Here is a 23771-nt window from a genome sequence, read left to right on the forward strand (position 1 = left end):
TTTTTTTCAGCTAGGGTCTCACTCTAGCCCAGGCTGGCCTGGGATTGACTGTAATCTCAGGGTGGCCTTGAATGCACAGCAATCCTCCTACCTCTGCTTCCTGAGTGCTGGGATTAAAGGCCCAGATTCAGTTCTAAAGTGCCCAGGTAAAGGCACCCTCCCCCCAAAAAATACACCCCTTCTCTTCCTTGGATGCCAGCTGAAATTTTAGAATTAGCTTATCCTGACACTTTGGGACTTTTCCACCTTTTCTCATCTCTTTGCCTTACTTATGCCTTGTTCATGTTCTTCATTTTTCCTGTTCAGGAGATATTGACGTTAACAGTAAAAATTTTCAGCGATATCCCCCCCCCATAAGTATGTGTGTGTGCGTGACACACACACACACACACACACGCCATGATAGAAGATGTTGGGGTTCTTTTTTGCCTTATTTCCCCTAAGACAGCGTCCCTCACTAAAACTGGAGCTCTGTTTTTCAGTTAGACTTGCTGACCAGTGACCTCCAGCAATGCTCCTGCCCTGGCCTCCCTCAGTGTTAGGGTTACAGGGTTGTATAGTCAGGCCTACCTTTTCTGTTGGTGTTGGGGAATCAGTTAGGTCATCCTTCTAGCCAAGCAACAGTTTACCTCCAGAGCCATCTCCCTAGCTGCACCTCCCCCAATTTTTTTTTTCTTAAAAATATTTTTATTTGCTTGCCTGTGCCCAGGCACATAGTGTGTGTATGGGTATGCCAGGGCTTCTTGCCTCTGCATGCGTCACTTTGTGCAGTTGGCTTTATGTGGGTACTGGGTACTTGGGAATAGATCTCAAACCACTAGGCTTTGCAAGGATGTGGTTTTTGTTTTAAGAGGTAGGGTTTCGCTTTAGCCCAGGCTATATAGTCTCAGGGTGACCTGGAACTCATGGCGATCCTCCTACCTCTGCCTCCCAAGTGCTGGAATTAAAAGCGTACGCCACCATTCCCTGCTAAGGATGCTCTTCTTGCTGTAGAATCATTTTCCAGTATCCCCCCAAATATTTCATTTGAGAGAAGGGAGGAGGAACATCAATGGGCACCGAAGGGCCTCCTGCCATTGCAAAGGCACTCCAGATGTCTATGCCACTTTGTATATCTAGCTTTACCCGGGTACTGGGGACTCGAACCCAGGCCATCAGGCTTTGCAAGCAAGTCCCTTTGCTTGGTGACTTTCCCAGCCCCACACTGTGCATTTTATCTTGCTTCTCATAGGTCATGAGCTACATGGAGGCTGGGACATAGGAACAGGTCAATAAATATTTCCACAGTAACTAATGGCTCTCAGCTGGTTCGTCAGAAATGGTGGCTGAGGTAGAACCTTGCGGAACAGGCTCAGCCAGGCGAGCACAAGGATCAAAGAGGTTCCCAGATCCTCGCAGTTCGCGGGTCGACTGGCCGTGGCTCAGTCACACTGGTCTCCCGGCCTCACGCACGCTCGAAAGTGCTTATTTCCGAGCCTCGGGGTTTCTCTTCCACGCAGACAAGCACTAGGACCCCGCGCGCTCGCAGTGGCGCGCCCCGTGTGCACACCCGACGATGTAGGTGGCGAGGAGCGCCGGAGACAGAGGGGGAGAAGCACAAGGCTTTCCGGAACTGGGACGGCGCCTCGGCAGCTGTGGACCCGCCTACTTCTCTCCGCCGGGGAGCGGAGGCGCACGCGCACCGAGAGCGGAAGGGCGGGCATGCGCGCGCATGAGGCGGGCGGCGGAAGCTGGAGTGTGAGGGGAGGCGGGTGCGCGCGCAGCGGGAGCGCGGCCGCTGTCTGTCTGTGCGTGCGTGCGTGTGTGTGTGAGTGCGTGTGGGCGAGTGTGTGTGTGAGAGAGACGCGGCCGAGGCTGACGGGCGCGCGCACGCGCGAGCTTTCCCCTCGCTTGGCAGCAGCGGCGGCCACGAGTTCTTTGTTTCCTGAGAGGCGAGGCGCCTATTCTGTGCCCGGCCCCGCGTGGCGGGTTGGGGGCGGCGCCGGGAAGGAGACGGCGCGGGTACATCCCGGTAAGGAACGTGGGTAGCAGGGAAGAGCGCGGCGCTGGGCTTTTGGGAGGACGGTTTGAATGGAGCTGAGGCGTCGAGGGGGGAGGGGGCCGCTGGCGCCCAGAACGGGGCCCGGGTACGGTGGCGTTCGAGGGTCAGAAGGCCGGCCAGACGTCGTGCGCGCGGGCCCACGCCGCTGTGGAGTGAGGCCACGGGCGCCTGTGTCTCCTCGGTGTGAAGGGCCCCGGCCGCGTGGGAGGCCGCGCGCGCCCCTTCGCGCGCGCTCTCGCTAGGGTCGCGGGACAAAGCTCACCCTGCTCTGTGGTCTAGAGACCCAGCCCTCCTGTTAGAATCTCAGTGGCTGGAACAACAATGCCCAGGCGTCGTTTCTTTGTTTTTTTAAAGACACGTTAGTAGAGTCCAGTCTAAATGTCTTCTTGCTGAGCCCTCAGATGTGTTTAGTGTGTCCTGGACACGGTCGTTATCTCTCTTGTGTCCTCAGACTTAAGCTTTTATTTTAAAAAATTGAATTATTGCAAAATTTCAAGGAAACACGAATATTCCCTGGAATCCCTGGCACTGAAATGTTTGCCTAAAAGTGAGGGGAAAGGGTCGGTAGCAAGTTGGGAAGCACAGAGGGAGGAAACCGTTTGCTCTTGAAAACATTGATTTTCTTTTGCGTGCGTCCTTTTCCTTCCAGTTTTCCAGACTATCCTCTCAGGCAAGTGGTTAGTGCTGTCCAAAAGACACTAGACTTTATCTATTCTCCCCCGCACCCCCCCCCCCGTGAATTCTTAGGGAAAGTAGAAAGAGAGTGAGAGCCACCTTCCAGGAATTTGAAACAAGTTTTCAGATTGAATCCAACCTGACTTTGAGTTTGATCCTCTGCGTTGGCTGTCACTTAGCTGTGTGACTTTAGACAACTGGGCTAAGCTCTCTGAATATCATAGTCATCTTTGTGAAAGTGAGCTACTTTTTTTTTTTTTTTTTTTTGGTTTTTCAAGGTAGGGTCTCACTCTAGCCCAGGCTGACCTGGAATTTACTAGAGTCTCAGGGTGGCCTCGAACTCACGGCAATCCTTCTACCTCTGCTTCCTGAGTGCTGGGATTAAAGACGTTGGCCACCATGCCCGGCTATTTTTTTTTTTTTTTTGGTGTTTTTTAAATTTTTTATTTATTTTTATTTTTTTTCAAGGTAGGGTTTCACTGTGGCCCAGGCTGATCTGGAATTCACTATGTAGTCTCTGGGTGGCCTCTAGCTCACTGTGATCCTCCTACCTCTGCCTCCCGAGTGCTGGGATTAAAGGCGTGCGCCACCATGCCTGGCGAAAGTGAGCTTCTTTTGATAGATGGATTTGAAGAACGCTGATGAAGTGTTTCCTGTACTATTACTATAATACACGTTTTTAAAGTCTTACTTATTAGTCGGGGAGGCAGAGGTAGGAGGATCCCTTTGAGTTTGAGGCCACTCTGAGATTACATGGTGAATTCCAGGTCAGCCTGGGCTAGAGAGAGCCTACCTCGAAAAAACAAATTTATTTATTTGAGAGAGAGAAAAGAAAAAAAAAATGTAGAGGGACAGTGGGTGCACCAGTGACCTCCAGCCACTGTAAATGAACTACAGATGCATGTGCCACCTTTGCATCTGGCTTACATGGGTACTGTGGAATCAAACCTGTTTCCTTAGGCCTCCAAGGCTAGTGCCTTAACCGTTAAGCCACTTGTCCAGCCCATGATTTTTTTTTCCGAGGTAAGGTTTTGCTCTAGTCCAAGCTCACCTGGAATTTACTATGTAGTCTCAGGGTGGCCTTGAATTCACAGTATTCCTCCTACCTTCAACTCCCAAGTGCTGGGATTAAAGGCGTGTGCTGCCACGCCTGGCCCCATAATTGATTTTTTTAAAAAAATATTTTTATTGGGCTGGAGAGATGGCTTAGCAGACAAGGCGTTTGCCTGTGAAGCCTAAGGACCCATGTTCGACCTTCCAGGTCCCACATAAGCCAGACACATAAAGGTGAAGCAAGTGCAAGGTCACACATGTCCACTAGGTGGCATAAGTGTCTGGAGTTGGATTGCAGTGGCTGAGGTGCCAATTCTCTCTCTATCCAAAAAAAAAAAAAAAAAAAAAAAAAACAAACCTGGTGTGGTGGTGCACCACCACTTATACCAGCACTTGGGAGGCAGAGGTAGCAGGATCTCCATGAGTTCAATGCCACCCTGAGACTACATAGTGAATTCCAGGTCAGCCTGGGCTAGAGTGAGACCCTGCCTTGAAAAACAAAAACAGAAACAAAATTATTATTTTGTTTATTTTTATTTATTTATTTGAGAGAGACAGAGAAGAGAAAGAGGCAGAGAGAGAGAGAGAGAGAGAAAGAATAGGTGCACCAGGGCCTCCAGCCATTGCAAACGAACTCCAGATGCATGCACCACCTTGTGCATCTGGCTTATGTGGGTTCTGGGGGATTGAGCCTCGAATCAGGGAACTTAGGTTTTACAGGCAAGTGCTTAACCACTAAGCCATCTCTCCAGCCCCGAGAAACAAAATTATTTAATGCAGGTATGGTGACACATGCCTTTAATCCCAGCAAACACTCAGGAGGCAGTGGTAGGAGGATCTTCATGAGTTTGGCACCACCCTGAGAGACTACATAGTGAATTCTAGGTCAGCCTGGGCTAAAGCAAGATGCAAGATCTTACTTTGAAAAACAAACAAACAAACAAACAAAAACATTTACTTATTTGTAAACAGAGATGGACAGAGAGAATGAGTGCACTAGGGCTTCTAGTAGCTGTAAACGAACACCAGATGCATGCACCACTTTGTGGTACCTTTGTGGGTACTGGGGAATTGAACCAGGATTGCTAGACTTTGTAGGCATGCATCTTAACTTCTGAGCTATCTTTCCAGCCCTACTATATATTTATTTATTGGATTTTCTAGGAAGGATTTCACACTATTCCAGGTTTATCCTGGAACTCACCATATAATCTCAGGATGGCCTTGAACTCATGGCGGTCCTCCTACCTCTGCCTCCCGAGTGGATGCTGGGATTAAAGGCGTGCGCCACCACATCCAGGTATTTTCTGTTTTCAGTGCTGAGGACTGAACCCAGGGCCTTGTCCTTGCTAGGCAAGCTCTCATCCACTGAGCTAAATCCCCAACCCCTGTTTTATTAAAAAAAGTAAAAACAAAAAACCGGTTGTGGTGGCACACGCCTTTAATCCCAGCACTTGGGAGGCAGAGGTAGGAGTGCAACTTTGCATGCTTATGTCACTTTGTGTGTCTGGCTTATGTGGGACCTGGAGAGTCAAGTGCTGTAACTGCTAAACCATTTCTCTAGCACTCTCTCTCTCCCTCCCTTACTCCCTCTGTGTGTGTGTGTGTGTGTGTGTGTGTGTGTGTGTGTGTGTGTTTACAAGCAGACAGAGAGAGAAATGAGAGACAGAGAGAATGGGTATGCCAGGGCTTCCAGCTGCTGCAAACAAACTCCAGATACATGTGCCATTTTGTGCATCTGGCTCTGTGTGGGTGCTGGGGAATCAGAACCTCGTTGTTAGGTTTTTCAGGTAAGTGCCTTAACTGCTGAACTATCTCTGCAGCCCTTAAAATATTGTTACTTATTATTTGAGAGAGAGCGAGCCAGAGAGGCAGACACAGAGAGTGAGTATGGATGTGCCAGGGCCTCTTGCCGCTGCAGATTTAACTTGATTTCATGTGCACTTAGTGCATCTGGCTTATGTGGGTAAGTGCTGGGAAATTGAACCAGGGTTATCAGGGTTTGCAAATGAGTGCCTTAAACTGCTGAGCCATCTTTCCAGCCCCAAGTTGGTTTATTTTATTATTATTATTTTTTGCCTCTTTTTTTCCCCCCTAGGTAGTGTCTCACTCTACGCCAGGCTGACCTGAAATTCACTACATAACCTCAGGGTGACCTTGAACTCACAGTGATCCTCCTACCTCTGCCTCCCAAGTGCTGGGATTAAAGGCGTGTGCCACCACGCCTGGCTATTTTATATTTTATTTTATTTATTTATATTTTCTCAATTTTTATTAACATTTTCCATGGTTATAAAAAATAACCCATGGTAATACCTTCCCTCCTCCCCACTTTCCCCTTTGAAATTCCATTCTCCATCATATCCCCTCCCCATCGAGATGTTACTCAGTACTTCAGTCACTTCTTTCCAGCACTGTGATACCTTCTTTTTTTTATTTATTTATTTTTTATTTTTTTCATTCTGTACACATGTCTGTTTTATCTTATTTATTTATTTATTTATTTATAATTTTTATTAACATTTTCCATGATTGTGATACCTTCTGAGTCATCCCAAGGTCACTGCCATCTGAAAAGAGAAGATTCTGTACCCAAAGTGAGAGTAGCATTAATATAAGAGTATAAATATTAAGAGAAGTGCTTACTGGGCAGTTTGATAATCATAGTATATACATTTTTACAGACATCAGCAGATGTTATACCCCTAGGGCTCATGACTACCCCTGTTTTAAGTTTTCAGTGTCAGGGATGTATTCCCCCCCATGGAGTGGGCCTCCAGTCCAGTTGAGTTCAAAGCCACCCAGAGACTACATAGTGAATTCCAGGTCAACCTGGACTATATAGCCAGACTCTATCTTGAAAAATAAGGTGAGACTGGGGCTGGAAAAATGGAGTAGTGTTTAAGGCCCTTGCCTGCTAAGCCAAAGGATGTACGTTCAATACCCCAGGACCCATGTAAGCCAGATGCACAAGGTGCCGCATGTATCTGAAGTTCATGTGCAGTGGCAAAGACCCTGGCGCACCCATTCTCTATCTACCACTTTTTCTCTCTCTCAAATAAATGTTTAAAAATATTAAAAAAAAATAAAAAGAGGCCTGGAGAGATGGCTTAGATGTTAAGGTGCTTGTCTGTGAAACCTCTGCCTCCTGGGTGTTGGGATTAAAGGCGTGCGCTACCATGCCAGGCTCTCTTTATTTTTAATGCTTTTATTTTATTTTTCTAAAAAATGCTTTTTTCTTTCTTCTCTCTCTTCTTCTTCTTTTTTTTTTTGAGGGAGGTTCTCACTCTAGCCTAGGCGGACCTGGAATTCACTGTGTAGTCTCTGGGTGGCCCCGAACTCATATGATCCTTCTACTTCTGCTGCCTCTCGAATGCTAGGATTAAAGGTTTAAAATTTTTTATTTTTAATTTTTTACTTATGAGAGAGAGGAAGAGGGAGAAAATGGGTGTGCCAGGGCCTCTAGCCACTGCAGGTGAACTCCAGATGCATGCACCACAATGTGCATCTGGCTTACATGAGATCTGGAGAATTGAACCTGGGTCTTTAGGCTTCACAGGCAAGCGCCTTAACCACTAATCCATCTCTCCAGTCCCTTTTATTTATTTTCAAGCAGAAGGAATTAGCAGAGAGACAGGCAGAGAGAAAATGGGCACGCTAGGGCCTCCAGCCCCAGCAGATGAATTCCAGATGCATGTGCCACATATGAACTCCAGATGTATGTACCACATTGTGCATCTGGCCTTACATGCATCTTAACTGCTGAGCTATCCCTCAAGCCATTCCCTCTTTCTTTTTTTCCTTTTTTTTTAAAATATTTTTTTGTTCACTTCTTATTTATTTATTTGAGAGCAACAGACACAAAGAAAAAGACAGATAGAGGGGGAGAGAGGGAATGGATGCGCCACGGCCACTGCAAACGAACTCCAGACACGTGCGCCCCCTTGTGCATCTGGCTAACGTGGGACCTGGGGAACCGAGCCTCGAACCGGGGTCCTTAGGCTTCACAGGCAAGCGCTTAACCTCTAAGCCATCTCTCCAGCCCTTTTTTTCCTTTTTTAAGTATCCCTAATACTGAAAACTTAAAACAGGAGTAGTCATGAGCCCTAGGGGTGTAACGTCTGCTGCTGTCTGGCTAAATGTATACACTATGCTTATCAAACTGCCCAGTAAGCACTTCTCTAAATGTTCATACCCTTATATTAATGCTACTCTCACTTTTAGTAGAGAAGCTTCTCTTTTCAGATGGCAGTGACCTTGGGACGACTCAGAAGGCATCATGGTGCTGGAAAAGGCTCAGGATCTAATGCAGAAGAGGTGGCGGAAAGAATGTAAGAGCCAAAAGAAAGGTAGGACTCGTTACAATGCACTCCCCCCAGACACAAAATGGCCTGGATATCCATGACCTCATAGTGCCTGACACTACCTACACAAGACCATCATAATAGGAAGAAAAGATCATGACATCAGAATAGAAGAAGACTGATTGAGATGGGAAGGGGATATGATGGAGAATAGATATTCAAAGGGGAAAGGGGGGGAGGGAGGGTATTACCATAGGAGATTTTTTATAATCATGGAAATTGTTAATAATTTAAAAAAATTATTTGAGAGGAGGAAAAGAGAGAGAGAAGGTGGGGGGCATGCAAGGGTCTTTAACCACTGCAAATGAGCTCCAGGTGGATGTGCCACTTTGTATATCTGGCTCATGTGAATCCTGGGGAATCAAACCTAGGTCCTTTGGCTTTGAAGGCAAGCGCCTTAACTGCTAAGCCATTTCCTCAGCCCTCCTTTTATTTCTTTTTTTTTTCTCAATTTTTATTAACATTTTCCATGATTATAAAAATATCCCATGGGAATACCCTCCCCCCTCCACTTTCCCCTTTGAAATTCCATTCTCCATCATATCCCCTCCCCATTTCAATCAGTCTCTCTTTTATTTTGATGTCATGATCTTTTCTCCTCTTATGATGGTCTTGTGTAGGTAGTGTCAGTCACTATGAGGTCATGGATATCCAGGCCATTTTATGTCCGGAGGGAGCATGTTGTAAGGAGTCCTACCCTTCCTTTGGCTCTTACATTCTTTCTGCCACCTCTTCTGCATTAGACCCTGAACCTTGGAAGGTGTGATCGAGATGTTACTCAATACTCTAGTCACTTCTTTCCAGCACTGTGATACCTTCTGAGTCATCCCAAGGTCACTGCCGTTTGAAAAGAGAAGACTCTACCTAAAGTAAGAGTAGTGTTAATATAAGGGTATAAATATTAAGAGAAGTGCTTACTCGTCAGTTTGATAATCATAGTACATACATTTCTCAGAGACATCAGCAGATGTTACACCCCTAGGACTCATGACTACCTCTGTTTTAAGTTTTCAGTATCAGGGACGTATTTCCCCCCCATGGAGTGGGCCTCCAGTCCAATTGGAGGGCAGTTGGTTTCCACCATGACAGACATGCCACTATTTCCCGTGTTGGCTCATTTGGCCTGGCTGGCCAATTATAAGGCTTGCAGTGTCCACTGTTGAGTAAGTACCTTCACTGGTAGTATCTCTTTCTCCCATTGAACTACATGTAGAATGACTTCTTCCAGCTTTCTGTCAACTTTTCTACATGCGGGAAGTTATCAGCTCAGTTCCAGCAGGATTTCTCAGTGGCCTTGCAGCCCAAGTATGTGGAGTCTTCAGCAATATGGTCTTACCATCTATACCTGCTGGGAAACCAAGGGCCTTAGCAATGGCTTATAATGTTTTGGGGGCATCAGGGACCTACCTGGCCAACAACTCACTGGAGGTATCCCATCCCTGGCACTGAAAATTTTCTAATAATGATCTATGGCTCCTCATGTTCCATTGTCTGAAACTGGAGGATTGCATATGATTTATTTGCATCCTCTTAGATTTTGATTAGCCTTCCCACCCCCTTTCCTTTACTCAATCTCTTCCCCTGACCTCACTTTGGGGCTTTTCACCCCCATTAATCTATTCTTCTACTTACATATATACAATACCATCCTATTAAGTACCCTCTTCCCTTCCTTTCTCTTCCCTTTATATCTCCTTTTTAATTTACTGGCCTCTGCTACTCAGTTTTTTCCTTCTCACACAGAAGCCCAATCATCTGTAGCTAGGATCCACATGAGGGAGAACATGTGCTTGGCTTTCTGGGTCTGGGTTACCTAACTTAGTATAATCCTTTCCAGATCCATCCATTTTCCTGCAAATTTCATAACTTCATTTTTCTTTTTTTTTAATTTTTTTTATTAAAAAAGTTTTTTTTTTTAATCTTCCTATTATTTGAGAGTGACAGACACAGGGGGAAAGACAGATAGAGGGAGAGAGAGAGAATGGGCACGCCAGGGCTTCCAGCCACTGCAAACGAACTCCAGATGCGTGCGCCCCCTTGTGCATCTGGCTAACGTGGGACCTGGGGAACCGAGCCTCGAACCGGGGTCCTTAGGCTTCACAGGCAAGCGCTTAACTGCTAAGCCATCTCTCCAGCCCAACTTCATTTTTCTTTACTGGTGAGTAGAACTCCATTGTATAAATGTGCCACATCTTCCTTATCCATTCATCAGTTGAGGGACATCTAGGCTGGTTCCATTTCCCAGCTATTATGGATTGAGTGGCAATAAACATGGTTGAGCATGTACTTCTAAGGAAATGGGAGGAATCCTTAGGATATATGCCTAGTAGTGCTATAGCTGGGTCAAATGGTAGATTAATTTTTAGCTGTGTTAGGAACTTCCACAATGTCTGGACCAGATTGCATTCCCACCAACAATGTAGAAGGGTTCCTTTTTTTCCACATCCCTGCCAGCACTTATGATCATTTGTTTTCATGATGATAGCCGATCTGACAGGAGTGAGATGGAATCTCAAGGTAGTTTTAATCTGCATTTCCCTAATGACTAGGGATGTAGAACATTTTTTTAGATGCTTATATGCCATCCGTATTTCTTCTTTTGAGAATTCTCTATTTAGCTCCATATCCCTTTTTTCTCCCTTTTCTCTGTTTTATTTCACTTTATTTATTGACACTTTTTTATTTTTTTCAAAGTTTTATTAACAACTTCCATGATTATAAAAAATATCCCATGGTAATATCCCCCCCCCCCAGTTTCCCCTTTGAAATTCCATTCTCCATCATATCCCCTCCCCATCTCAATCAGTCTCTCTTTTATTTTGATGTCATGATCTTTTCCTCCTATTATGGTGGTCTTGTGTAGGTAGTGTCAGGCACTGTGAGGTCATGGATATCCAGGCCATTTTGTGTCTGTGGGGAGCACGTTGTAAGTTCTATCCTTCCTTTGGTCTTTACATTCTTTCCACCACCTCTTTTGGGTTAGACCCTGAACCTTGGAAGGTGTGATAGAGATATTACAGTACTGAGCACTCCTGTTACTTCTTTGTAGCACCATGATACCTTCTGAGTTATCCCAAGTATTGACACTTTTTTTTTTTTTTCAAGGTAGGTCTCACTTGAGCCCAGGCTGACCTTGATTTCACTATGTAGTCTCAGGCTGGCCTCATACTCACAGAGATCATCTTTCCTTAGCTTCTGGAATTAAAAGTGTATACCACCAAGCCTGGGATAGAAAGCCTCTGTAAATGAACTCCAGATACATGTTCCATTGCCCATTTTTAATTGGCTTGTTTGATTTCTTATTATTTAACTTTTTGAGTTCTTTGCATATCCTAGATATTAATTCTCTATCAGATATATAGCTGGCAAAGATTTTCTCCAATTATGTAGATTGCATCTTTGCTCTATTCACAATGTCCTTTGCAGTACAAAATCTTTGTAATTTCATGAGGTCCCAGTGGTTGATCTGTGGTTTTATTGCCTGAGCAATTGGGGTTATATTCAGAAAGTTTTTGCCAAGACCAATATGTTGAAGGGTTTCCCCTACTTTTTCCCCTAGCAGTTTCAGAGTTTTAGGTCTGATGTTAAGGTCTTTAGTCCATTTGGATTTAATTCTTGTGCATGGAGAGAGAGAAGAATCTATTTTCATCCTTCAACAGATACATATCCAGTTTTCCCAGCACCATTTGCCGAAGAGGCTGTCTTTTCTCCAATGAGTATTCTTGGCATTTTTATTGACTATCAGGTGGCTATAGCTACCAGGACTTGTATCTTGGTCCTGTATTCTGTTCCATTGATCTACATATCTGCTTTTATGCCAGTACCATGCTGTTTTTGTTACTATGGCTCTGTAGTCTAGGTTAAAATCAGTTATGGTGATACCACCAGCCTTATTTTTGTTGCTCAGTATTATTTTAGATATTCGAGGGTTTTTGTGATTCCAAATGAATTTTTGGATTGTTTTTTCTATTTCCGTGAAGAATGCCATGGGAATTTTGATGGGGATTGCATTAAATGTGTAGATTGCTTTTGGTAAGATTGCCATTTTCACAATATTGATTCTTCCAATCCAGGAACAAGGGATTTTTTTCCATTTCCTAGTGTCTTCTGCAATTTCTCGCTTGAGTGTTTTATAGTTTTCATTGTGAAGATCCTTTACTTCCTTGTTTAGTTTTATTCCAAGGTACTTTATTTTCTTTGCTGCAATTGTGAATGCGATTGATTCTCTGATTTCATCCTCTGTGTGTTTGTTGTTAGCATATATGAAGGCTACTGATTTCTGTGTATTTATTTTGTATCCTGCTACATGGCTGTAGGTGTTTATCAGCTCTGACAGTTTGCTGGTAGAGTCTTTAGGGTCCTGTATATATAGAATCATGTCATCTGCAAATAATGATAACTTGATCTCTTCCTTTACAATTTGTATCCCTTTTATATGCGTCTCTTGTACTATATTAATAAAAGTGGGGACAATGGACACCTTTGTCTTGTTCCTGATTTTAGTGGAAAATCTTCCAGTTTTTCCCCATTGAGTAATATATTGGCTGTAGGCTTTTCATAAATAGCCTTTATTATATTGAGGTATGTTCCTTCTATTCCCAGTCTCTGTAGGACTTTTATCATGAAGGGATGTTGGATTTTGTCAAACGCTTTCTCTGCGTCTAATGAGATGATCATATGATTTTTGTCCTTCAGTCCATTTATATATTGTATTACATTTGCGTATGTTTAACCGTCCCTGCATCTCTGGGATAAAGCCTACTTGGTCAGGGTGAATGATCTTTCTGATATATTCTTGTATTCTGTTTGCCAATATTTTGTTGAGAATTTTTTTGCATCTATGTTCATGAGGGAGATTGGTCTGTAATTTTCTTTTTTTGTTCTCTTTGCCTGGTTTTGGTATCAGGGTGATGCTGGCTTCATAGAAGGAATTTGGTTCCTTTTATTTCTTAATGTGTATGTGTGTGTGCATGTATTTGCAGATGTGCATTCTATTATGGAGGCCAGAGGAAAATATCTTTTTTTTTAATTGTTTTTTTTTTTATTAACAACTTCTATGAATGTAAACAATATCCCATGGTAATGCCCTCTCTCCCTTTCTTTGCCCTTTTAAACTCCATTCTCCATCATATCCCCTCCCCTCTCAATCAATCTGTCTTTTATTTTGATGTCATGATCTTTTATCTCCTATTATGATGGTCTTGTGTAGGTAGTGTCAGGCACTGTGAGGTCATGGATATCCAGGCCATTTTGTGTCTGGAGGAGCACGTTGTAAGGAGTCCTACCTTCCTGTGGCTCTTACATTCTTTCCACCACCTTTTGCGCTAGGTGTTGTCCTCTATCTTGATCGTGCCTTATTTCCCTGGATGGGTTTTCCCCTGAACTTGGAGCTCCCTTTTATTTATTTATTTATTTTTGGTTTTTTGAGGTAAGGTCTTGCTCTAGCCCAGACTGACTTGGAATTCACTAGGTAGTCTCAGGGTGGCCTCAAATTCGTGGCACTCCCCCTACCTCTGCCTCCTGAATGCTGAGATTAAAGGTGTGCGCCACCCTGCCTGGGTTAAAAATTTTTTTAAATTTATTTTTATTCATTTGAGAGAGAGATTGAATGGGCACTCTAGGCCCTCCAACCACCGCAAAGGAACTCCAGAGGCATGTGCCCCCTTGTGCATCTGGCTTATGTGGGTACTGAGGAGTTCACCTTGAGTCCATTGGCTTTATAGGCAAGTGCCTTAACTGCTAAGCCATCTCTCCAGCCTCCCTCCCCCCTTTTTTCCCTTTTCTTTCCAAGGTAGGGTCTCATTCTAGTCCATGCTAATTTGTAACCTACTCTTTTGTTCCAGGCTAACCTCCAACTCCGAGTGATTCTTTTTACTCTGCCTCCCAAGTGCTGGGATTAAAGGTGTATGCCACCACACCCAGCTTTTTTGTAATTTTTATTTATTAATTTATTTGCAATCAGAGAGCAAGCGAGCGAGCATGCAAGCGAGCACTTGGGGCCTCTTGCCAGTACAATTTTGTGCCTTTTTGTGCATCTAGCTTTATGTCAGCATTGGGGAATTGAACCTGGGCCCTCAGGCTTTGCAAACTAGTCACTGAGCCATCTCTTCAGCCTCCTGATTTTCAGTTAGACTGGTTGACCAGGCATCTTCAACAATCCCCCTGATCAGTATTGGGGTTATAGGCACCTGTGAGCATGCCTGGTTCTTCTTTTTAATTTTCCAATTTATTTATTTGAGAGAGAGAGAGAGAGAATGGGTGCACCAGGGCCCCCAGCCTCTGCAAATGAACTCCAGATGCATGTGCCACTTTGTGCATATAGTTTACATGGGTCCTTAGGAATCAAACCTTGGTTATTTGGCTTTGCAGGCAAGCTTCTTAACCGCTAAGCCATCTCTCCAGCCCCTGTTTCTTTCTAAATGTGGTGCCGGGAATTGAACTCTGTTCCTTATGTTTGTGCAGCAAGTACTGTCCCCCATTGAGCTGTCTTCCAGGCTCTCTAAATTTTTTTGTTTGTTTTGTTTTTGAGGTAGGGTCTTGCTGTAGCCCAGGCTGACCTGGAATTCATTATGCAGTCTCAGGGTGGTCTCGAACTCACAGTGATCCTACCTTTGCCTCCCAAGTGCTGGGAATAAAGGTGTGTGCCACCATGCCCAGATGTCTTACCAGTATTTGTTGTTGTTTTGAGTTAGGGTCTTGCTTTAACCCAGGCTGACCTGAAATTCACTATGTAGTCTCAGACTGGCCTTGAACTCACAGTGGTCTTCCTACCTCTGCCAGAGTATGCCACCGTACCCAGCTTCTAGTTTTCTTTAAAATCAAATGCATATAGTTTTAGGAAAATAATAATTCTTCCACATGTCCCGTAAAATGACTTAGTGTCCAGTAGGAGAGGTTGTTTAGAAGGTTTTTGAGTAGACACTGTCATCAGAGATGTGGCACAGGGTAGCACATGTCTCCAAACCCTTCTGTCCATGTAAAGCACCTAACTCATATATCTGCAAATATATATCTGTATCATATATATTGGCATGCATCCTTTTGCCACTCTTTGGAACCCCTCAAAACCCTAGGATTGAGTCCATGCCTTTAGACTGTTTGGCTTGAAAAGGAGGGAGTAGGTATTTTGGGTTAACATCTGATGATACCGTTCTTCCAGTGAAGAAGCTGAAGTCCAAGGGGACTTTTTCATTGGGGAAAGGGCTGGGCTCTCAAGTCAGTTACCTGGGTTTAACTTTGGCTTTACCATTTTCTGACAGAGAAATGAGGATGACAGTGCTATGTCAGACATTTTTGGTCCCAGTTTAGAGGGATATATTGACAATGACTGAAGACAGAATGCATTATGAATGTTGCCCCTTGAGTAGTACAAGAAGGGCCTCAACTACTCATTGTTTGTTAAACTGGCTGTGGTGACCCACATCTATAATCTCAGCATTTCAGAAGCTGAGGCAGCAGGATTGCCAGCAAGAGCTACATGACAAGATCCAACAGCAGTGCCCCATTCACCTAGTAACAGCTTGTATTGAGGGACTCACAGGTCCTCTGGGAGCTGGGGATTCAATGGAGTCAGTTGATGGCTGTTTCTGCTTTACTCACATCTATCTGCTGCTTTATGTTTTATCAAAAGTTTTTTTGTGTTGTATGTGGGGGGTGAGGCATGGCAGGTTCTCTTGCCTCTGCAGATGAATACCTGGCTTTATGTGGGTGCTCAGGAATTGAACCCAGGGCCAGCAGGATTTGAAAATGCTTTGACTACTGAGCTATCTCCCAGCCCTGTTCTCTTTTAAAATTTATGTGTGTGGCATGATGATGTATGTATATGCGGGGAAGGTGTGGAGATCAGAGGACAACCTCAGAAACTCTCCTTTTACCTTGTTTGAGAAGGTCTTTTTTTTTTCTTTCTTTCTTTCTTTCTTTCTTTCTTTCTTTTTTTTTTTTTGCTGCTGGAAAGGTCAGCTTCACTAGCCCACAAATTTAGGGATTATCCTGACTGTACCTCCTATTGCCTTAGGTTTGTTGGGATTCCATATATGTGCACTGCTTTTATATGTGGCTTTGTGTGAGTGCTGGGGATCCAAACATTGTCAGAAGGCTTTTGGAGCAAGCACCTTTCACCATCTGCCCTACCTTTCCACTTACAGTTTTATTCTTGAAAAGTGAAAGGGCTGGGTGTGGTGATACACACCTTTATTTCTAGCACTTGGGAGGCAGAGGTAGGAGGATCACTGAGTTTGAGGTCAGTCTGAGACTACATAGTGAATTCCAGTTCAGCCTGGTCTAGAGTGAAACCTTACCTTGACAAAATAAATAAATAAACAAAAGTAAAAAAAAAAAGTGAAAGGTTGAGGGAGTAGTGATACTGGTAGGCTTGTTGCAAAGATTAAACAAACAACAAAACAAAATAACACCTGTAAAGTGCTTAGATGGTGGGTTGTGCTAAACAGTTGGTGACAAGTTGGGGATGTAGCTCAGAGGCAGAACTCTTCCCCTGCCCCACCCCCCACGTAAGGTCTCTATCTAGCCCAGGCTGACCTGGAATTTACTATGTGGTTTCAGCTGACCTTGAACTCTAGTTTTGCCTCCTGAGTGCTGGGATTAACGATGTGTACCACCATGCCTGGCTTTTTAATTTTATTATTATTAATTATTATTATTATTATTATTTGCAGAGAGAGATAGTAGAGAGAATAGGCATGCTAGGGCCTCCAGCCACTGCAAATGAACTCTAGACTCATGCACCACTTTGTGCATCTGACTGTACATGGGTACTGGGGAATTGAGCCCAGGTTATTAGGTTTTACAGGCAGCTGCCATAGCCACTGAGCCCTCCAATTCTTGGGTTTATTTATTTTTAAAATATTTTATTCTTATTTCTTTATTTCTTTATTTATTTGACAAAGAGAGGAGAGAGAGAGAGAGAATGAGAAGGGGCATGCCAGGGCCTCCAGCCACTGCAAACAAACTCCAGATGTGTGCCCTCCCCTCTCCCGTGCATCTGGCTAACCTGGGTCCTGGAGAGTCGAATCTGGGTCCTTTGGCGTCGCAGGCAAATGCCTTAACTGCTAAGACATCCCTTCAGCCCTCTGTTTTTTGTTTTTGTTGTTTCTTTTTTTTTTTTTTAATTTTTGTTCATTTTTTATTTATTTATTTGAGAGCGACAGACACAGTGAGAAAGGCAGAGAGGGAGAGGGAGAATTATGGGTATGCCAAGGCCTCCAGCCACTGCAAACAAATTCCTGATGTGTGGGCACCCTTATGCATCTGGCTAATGTGGGTCCTGGGGAAACGAGCTAATTTTGGTTTTTCAAGGTAGGATCTTGCTCTAGCCCAGGCTGACCTGGAATTGACTATGTAGTCTTAAGGTGGCCTTGAACTCATGGAGATTCTCCTACCTCTGTCTCCTGTGTGCTGGGATTAAAGGCATGAGCTATCACACTTGGTTTTAAAAATTTTTTTCAAAGGGATGGAGAGATGGCTTAGTGGTTAAGGTGCTTGCCTGAAAAGCCAAAGGACCCAGGTTTGATTCCCCAGGACCCATGTATATCAGATGCACAAAGTGGCACATGCTGCTGGCAGTGGCCAGAGGCCCTAGCACACCCATATTTTCTCTCAAATAAATAAAATTAAGAAAGTTATTTTCAAGGAGAAAGAGAGGGAAAGAGAATGGGCACGATAGGGCCTCCAAGCTGCTGCAGACAAACTCCAGATGTATATACCAATTTGTAGATCTGGCTTTATGTGAGTACTGGGAATTTAGCCAGGGTTGCTAGACTTTACAGCCAAATGCCTTAACCTCTGAGCCATCTCTTCAGCCCATTTTTTACTTAAAAATTTATTTTTTATTTGCTGGGCGTTGTGGTGCATGCCTTTAATTCCACCACTCGGGAGGCAGAGGTTGGAGGATCACTGTTAGTTTGAGGCCACCCTGAGACTATGTAGTGAATTCCAGGTCAGCCTGGGCTAGAGTGAGACCCTACCTTAAATAAGAAAAGAAAAAAATAAATATAGCCAGGCATGGTGGGGCATGCCTTTAGTCCCAGTACATGGAAGACAGAGGAGGAGGATTACTATGAGCTCCAGATCAGCCTGGGCTAGAGTGAGACCCTACTTGGAAAAACCACAAAAGAACAGTGCAACACACTAACAGTGTGGGCTTTGCTTCATATGTTCACCAGTTAAGCATGGGTTAAGGAGGATGGGCCCATTTTCAATACTGGTAGATTTAAAATGAGTCCTTGTCAGTTTTATTTTGTAAAAGTGTTATGCCCCACTGGCTTAGGAAGCAGGTGGGTACATGACTGTTGTTGCCTCACCTGTGACAGTGGGAGGGTCATCTGATGTACTGCATCCTGACTTGACCTAAAAGTCTCAGGAGAGTGGCATGGGGGATGGTTTCATTGTGCCTTGGGAGTTGAATCTCAGCACCAGATGTCTGACTGTAATGATGCTTGCAGCCCAGACTGCTGGTGCCTGGCCTGTCTCTCCAGAACACCTGGTTGCTTCTTGGATTGTTGCTCTGTGAGCAGTTTCCAGTCTTGAAGCCTCCTCTCCTTGTCCTGTTTTTGACTAAGTACTTTGAAATAGGGTCTCACTCTGTAGCCCATGCTGGCCTTGGGCTCATGGCAGTTCTTCTGGCTCAGCCTCCCAAATTTAATATACATTGAATCTATAAGTTCAGTATAGAGAGCCAGGATTTCTAGGTCCACCTGTGGTACTTGTGTTCAGCAGAGGTTCACTCATGGGCCAGTATCTAAACTCCTTAAGGATTGGCTTCCTCAAATGGAAAATGGTGTGTGGTGGGAACAATATTTACATCATTGACTTTCAGTTGTTAAAGGCAATCAATAAAGTATGCAACAATGTAGCTTTTGTTAATTCTATTTTTTTTTTTCAAGGCAGTGTTTCACTCTAGCCCATGCTGACGTGGAACTCACTGTGTAGTTCCAGGCTGGTATCTAACTCAGTGATTCTCCAGCCTCTGCCTCCTTCCTGAGTGCTGGGATTAAAGGTATATGCTATCATGCGCGACTTGTTAATTTCATTTTTTCTGAAGTGCTCTTTGAGTTTCTGCAATTAAAAAAAATATTTTTATTTATTTACAAGCAGAAAAAGATAGAAAAGACACAGACGGAGAGAATGGGTGCACCAGAGCTTCAGACAGACTCCAGATGCATGCACCACTTGGTGCATCTGGCTTTCCATGGGTACTGGGGAATCAAACCCAGGTTGTTAGGCTTTGCAGGCAAATGCATTAATTGCTGAGCCATCTTTCCAGCCCTGAGTTTCTGCAATTTCTAATTTGACTTCCTCTACCTCTTTTTCTTTTCGAGGTAGAGTTGCTATCCTGAAACGCTCTCTAGTCCCAAGCTATCCTCAAACTCAAAGGGATCCTTCTACCTCTGCCTCCCAAATGCTGGAATTAAATGTATGCACCACCACATCTGGCTGTTTTCTTGTTTCTTTTTTGTGAGGGTGGGAGGAGTTGAGGTAGGGTCTCAGTCTAGCCAAGGCTGACCTGGAATTCATTCTGTATTCTCAGGTTCACATCGAACTCATGGCGAGCCTCCTACCTCTGCCTCCGGAGTGCTGGGATTAAAGGCGTGTGCCACCACACCCGGCTTTTTTTTTTTTTTTTAAATTTATATATACACACACACTATTTATTTGACAGAGGAGGGGGAGAGAGAGAATGAGTGTGCCAGGGCCTCTAGCAAACAAACTCCAGATGTGTGCTCCCCCTTGTACATCTGGCTAACGTGTGGGTACTGCAGAATTGAGCCTGGGTGCTCTGGCTTTGCAGGCAAATGCCTTAACTGCTAAGCCATCTCTCCAGCCATTTTAAAATTATTTTTATTTGCTTTTTTTTTTTTTTCGAGGTAGGGTCTCACTCTAGCCCAGGCTGACCAGGAATTCACTATGGAGTCTCAGGGTGGCCTTGATCTCACGGCAATCCTCCTACTTCTGCCTCCTGAGTGCTGGGATTAAAGGTGTGTACCATCACGCCCGGCTTTAAATTTCTTTTTAATTAGATATTTCAATAGAGAGCGCACGAGAGCAACATGCACACAAGAGTGAGAGAGAGAGAATTGGCATGTTAGGGCCTCTAGCCACTGCATTCAAATTCCAGATGCATGTGCCATCTTGTATGCATATATGATCTTGTGCACTTTTATCACCTTGTGCATCTGACTTACATGGGACTTGGAGAGTTCAATGTGAGTCCTTAAGCTTCGTAGGCAAGTGCCTTAACCACTAAGCCATCTCCCCAGCCCCCCCTTTCTTTCCTTCTTTCTTTCTTTCTTTCTTTCTTTCTTTCTTTCTTTCTTTCTTTCTTTCTTTCTTTCTTTCTCTCTCTCTCTCTCTCTCTCTCTCTCTCTCTCTCTCTCTTTCTTTCTTTCTTTTTTTGGTTTGTTTTTCAAGGTAGAGTCTCACTCTAGCTCAGGCTGACCTGGAATTCACAATATAGTCTCAGGGTAACCTTGAGCTGAGTGGCGATCCTCCCTACCTCTGCTTCCTAAGTGCTGGGATTAAAGGCATGCACCACCACGCCTGGTTCCCTCCCGCTCTTTATTTTTTATTTTTTAAAATTTTTATTAACATTTTCCATGATTATAAAATAAATCTCATGGTAATTCCCTCCCTCTCCCCCCCACTTTCCCCTTTGAAATTCCATTCTCCATCATATTACCTCCCCATCTCAATCATTGTACTTACATATATACAATATCAACCTATTAAGTACCCTCCTCCCTTTCCTTCTCTTCCCTTTATATCTCCTTTTTAACTTACTGGCCTCTGCTACTGAGTTTTATCCTTCTCACACAGAAGCCCAATCATCTGTAGCTAGGATCCACATATGAGAGAGAACATGTGGCGCTTGGCTTTCTGGGCCTGGGTTACCTCACTTAGTATAATCCTTTCCAGGTCCATCCATTTTTCTGCAAATTTCATAACTTAATTTTTCTTTATGGCTGAGTAGAACTCCATTGTATAAATGTGCCACATCTTCATTATCCACTCATCAGTTGAGGGACATCTAGGCAGGTTCCATTTCCCAGCTATTATAAATTGAGCAGCATTAAACATGGTTGAGCACATACTTCTAAGGAAATGAGATGATTCCTTTGGATATATGCCTAGGAGTGCTATAGCTGGGTCATATGGTAGATCAATCTTTAGCTGTTTTAGGAACCTCCACACTGATTGCCACAATGGCTGGACCAGATTGCATTCCCACCAGCAGTGTAGAAGAAGGGTTCCTCTTTCTCCACATCCCCGCCAACAACATTTATGATCATTTGTTTTCATGATGGTGGCCAATCTGACAGGAGTGAGATGGAATCTCAATGTAGTTTTAATCTGCATTTCCCTGATGACGAGTGACGTAGAACAGTTTTTTAGATGCTTATATGCCATTCGTATTTCTTCCTTTGAGAACACTCTATTTAGCTCCATAGCCCATTTTTTGATTGGCTTGTTTGATTCCTTATTATTTAACTTTTTGAGTTCTTTGTATGTCCTAGATGTTAATCCTCTATCAGATATATAGCTGGGAAAGATTTTTTTCCCATTCTGTAGGTTGCCTCTTTGCTTTTTTCACTGTGTCCTTTACAGTGCAAAATGTTTGTAATTTCATGAGGTCCCAGTGATTAATCTGTGGTTTTATTGCCTGAGCAATTGAGGTTGTATTCAGAAAGTCTTTGCCAAGACCAATATGTTGAAGGGTTTCCCCTACTTTTTCCTCTAGCAGTTTCAGAGTTTCAGGTCTGATGTTAAGGTCTTTAGTCCATTTGGACTTAATTCTTGTGCATGGCAAGAGAGAAGAATCTATTTTTATCCTTCTGCAGATAATATATCCAGCTTTCCCAGCACCATTTGCTGAAGAGGCTGTCTTTTCTCCAATGAGTATTTTTGGCATTTTTATCGAATATCAGGTGGCTATAGCTACTTGGGCTTACATCTGGATCCTCTATTCTGTTCCACTGATCTACATGTCTGTTTTTGTGACAGTACCACACTGTTTTTGTTACTATGGCTCTGTAGTCTAGGTTAAAATCAGGTATGGTGATACCACCAGCCTTATTTTTGTTGCTCAGTATTATTTTATTTAAAAAAATTTTTTTTGTTTATTTTTATTTATTTGGTAGTGACAGAGAGAGAAAGAGGCAGATAGGGTGTGAAGAGAGAGAATGGGCGTGCCAGGGCCTCCAGCCGCTGCAAAGGAACTCCAGATGCTTGCGCCCTCTTGTGTATCTGGCTAACATGGGACCTGAGGAATCAACCGGGATCCTTAGGCTTCACAGGCAAGCGCTTAACCTCTAAGCCATCTCTCCAGCCCTCAGTATTATTTTAGATATTTGAGGGTTTTTTGTGATTCCAAATGAGTTTTTGGATTGTTTTTTCTATTTCCATGAAGAATACTTTTGGAATTTTGATAGGGATTGCATTAAATGTGTAGATTGCTTTAGGTAAGATTGCCATTTTCACAATATTGCCCCCCTTTATTTTTGACCCATGGTCTCACTCTAGCCAGTGCTGACCTACAACTCACTGTAGCCCAGGCTGGCCTTGAACTCACAGAGATCCTTCTACTTAGCTTCCTACGTTCTGAGACTAAAGGCATGTACCACCACACCCAGCCTTTATTTTTCTTAAAGCATGATGTGTGAGGTTTGCATGAATATAGTAATGCCCAAGTTTCTGGGCTTAAGCCCTTCTTTTGCCCTAGTCCCTGAGTAGCTAGGGTAACAGGCATGTGCCACCACACCTGGCTTGCCTTTTCATATTTTTTATTTTTGTGTGTGTGTGTGTTTTGCGCTGTGGTTTCACTGTAGTCCAGGCTGAAATTCACTGTGTAGTCTCAGGGTGGCCTTGAATTCACAGAGATCCTCCTACCTCTGTCTCCCAAGTGCTGGGATTTAAAGATGTGCGCTACCATGCCTGGCTTATATTTATTTATTTTTAAAGATTTTTTTTTTATTTTTATTTATTTATGAGAGAGAGCATGCGTGCATCCACCAGGGCCTCTAGCCACTGCAAACAAACTCCAGACGTATACGCCACCATGTGCATCTGGCTTATGTGGGATCTGGAGAATCAAACCAGGGTGCTTAGGCTTCACAGGCATGTGCCTTAACCGTTAAGCCATCTCTCCAGCCCATCTTTATTTTTTAATATTTTTATTTATTTGCAAGCAGACAGAGAGAGAGAGAGAGAGAAGGGGCACATCAGGGTCTCCTGCCATTGCAGATGAACTCCAGATGGATGGGCCACTGTATATCTGCCTTTACTTGTATACTGGGGAATTGAATGTGGGTCCTTTGGCTTTGCTTGCAAAAGCCTTAACCATTAAACTATTTTTTCCACCCCCTTTATATATTTCTTTCTTTTTTTTCCTTTGGTTTTTCTAGGTAGGGTCTCACTCTAGCTCAGGCTGACCTGGAATTAACTCTGTTATCTCAGGGTGGCCTCGAACTCACGGTGATCCTCCTACCTCTGCCTCCCGAGTGCTGGGATTAAAGGCGTGCGCCACCACGCCCGGCCCTTTTTATATTTCTAATGGCAGGCTAGCAGTGGTCCTGCTGGTGACCTTTGTCATCTTTGATTCTTTTATCTTAGCCCCACTTCTCTACATA

General features: G+C 43.9%; 1 protein-coding gene across 7 annotated transcripts in view; it reads left to right on the forward strand.

Moving 5' to 3' along the window:
• The first annotated feature begins 1864 nt into the window (after positions 1-1864).
• The window catches only part of Smarca4 (SWI/SNF related, matrix associated, actin dependent regulator of chromatin, subfamily a, member 4), a 115059-nt gene continuing 93152 nt past the window's right edge, over positions 1865-23771 (forward strand). For 3 of the 7 annotated variants that reach the window (XM_045144684.1, XM_045144686.1, XM_004667465.2), the window contains exon 1: positions 1865-2011. The gene's annotated coding sequence lies outside the window, so the exon portion shown is untranslated. The remainder of the gene's footprint in view (positions 2012-23771) is intronic. The other 4 variants (XM_045144687.1, XM_045144688.1, XM_045144689.1 and 1 more) reach the window with 2 other exon arrangements.

The sequence above is a fragment of the Jaculus jaculus genome, chromosome 2, assembly GCF_020740685.1.
Source record: "Jaculus jaculus isolate mJacJac1 chromosome 2, mJacJac1.mat.Y.cur, whole genome shotgun sequence".
Lineage (NCBI taxonomy): Eukaryota > Metazoa > Chordata > Mammalia > Rodentia > Dipodidae > Jaculus > Jaculus jaculus.